Raw genomic sequence first — 1,686 nt, forward strand, 5'->3', positions numbered from 1 at the left:
GCGCTGCGGACCCGCGGGCGGCTCCTGCTCCGCAGCGCCCCCTGCAGCTCGCGGGTTGTCCTGGCAGCCGCGCCCGGCCCGCGCCGCCGCCGCCGCTCCGGGCCCCGCGGGGCCTCAGCGGGCACGGGGCCCGCACGTCGGCCCTCGCACATCGCTCCCGGAACCTCGCACATCGGCCCTCGCACACCGCTCCCGGCCCTCGCACACCGCTCCCGGAACCTCACACGCCACTCCCGGCCCTCGCACACCTCTCCCGGAACCTCACACGCCACTCCCGGCCCTCGCACACCTCTCCCGGAACCTCACACGCCGCTCCCGGCCCTCGCACGCCGCTCCCGGCCCTCGCACAGCGCTCCCGGCCCTCGCACGCCGCTCCCGGCCCTCGCACGCCGCTCCCGGAACCTCGCACGTCGCTCCCGGCCCTCACACGTCGCTCCCGGCCCTCACACGTCGCTCCCGGCCATCCCGACCGACCTTCCCACCGCTCCCCGGCTGCTCACCTGCCCCCCGTACACAGCTGCTGGCGGCCCAGAGCAGCAAGGAGCACTAACAGGGGTCACAACAGTCCTGCGTGAACAAATGGAGGCGCTTGAAACGCTTTGAAAGGCAGACGTTTATGCCTATTTCATCACAGAATGGTTTGGATTGGAAAGGACCTCAAAGCTCATGGGCAAGGACACTTTCCACTAGACCAGGCTGCTCTAAGCCCATCCAACCTGGATGCTTTCAGGAGTGGGCAGCCTCAGCTTCTCTGGGCCACCTGTTCCAGTTGTCCCTCAGTAAAGAATTTCTTCATAATATCTAATCTAAATCCACATTCCTTCAGCTTAAAGCCATCCATCCATCCATCCATCCATCCATCCATCCATCCATCCATCCATCCATCCATCCATCCATCCATCCCTGTCCTGCCACTCTAGGCTCTTGTCAAAGTCCCTCTCAGCTGTCTTGCAGCCCCTTTATGTCCTGGAAGGGGCTCTGAGCTCTCACTGGAGCCTTCTCCAGGTGAACAACCCCAGCTCTCCCAGCCTGTCCCCAGAGCAGAGGAGCTCCAACATCTCTGTGGAAGGAACATCTCCGTGGAAGGAACATCTCTGTGGGGGAACATCTCTGTGGCCTCCTCTGGCCTCATTCCAACAGGCCTTTCATGTATAGAGGATGCCAGAGATGGAGGCAGCTGTGCAGAATCCCTTCCCTTGTCCTGCCCATCCCTGCTGGGGATCAGCCCACGGGACGTGGCTCTCTGGGCTGCCAGCACACATTGCCAACACCCATCAAGCTTCATGTTCACAAAGGATTCAAGTTTTAGTCCTTCTGTTACCTTTCAAAGTCTGCTTTTCCTCAGTGTATCTTCTCTCAGGTTTCTACTTAGACCAGCAGAAAAAGCTGGTAATGCAGAAATTGAAGCTTCAGCCTTTGGAGAGAACTCTGCTGCTGAATGCCCAGCAGTCCCACAGATGCCAGAGATGTTCTGCTCTGGGTTCCCTTGAGTCTCTGAAAAGTATTTGCTAGAGGTAACAGAACACTAAATGCATGCTTGCTAACTTGCTTGCCTCTTTCTTTAAAACTGGCCACTCCCTGGAAGGGATGGTGGCTGCTCTTAAGCAGACCACTTTGTCACAAACCTGGTGCTGGCTTATCACATGGCTGTGTAGACACTGGGGGAGCATTTAGGTACCTGGGAAG

The sequence above is a fragment of the Taeniopygia guttata genome, chromosome 23 (assembly GCF_048771995.1).
Source record: "Taeniopygia guttata chromosome 23, bTaeGut7.mat, whole genome shotgun sequence".
In the NCBI taxonomy this organism is placed as follows: Eukaryota; Metazoa; Chordata; class Aves; order Passeriformes; family Estrildidae; genus Taeniopygia; species Taeniopygia guttata.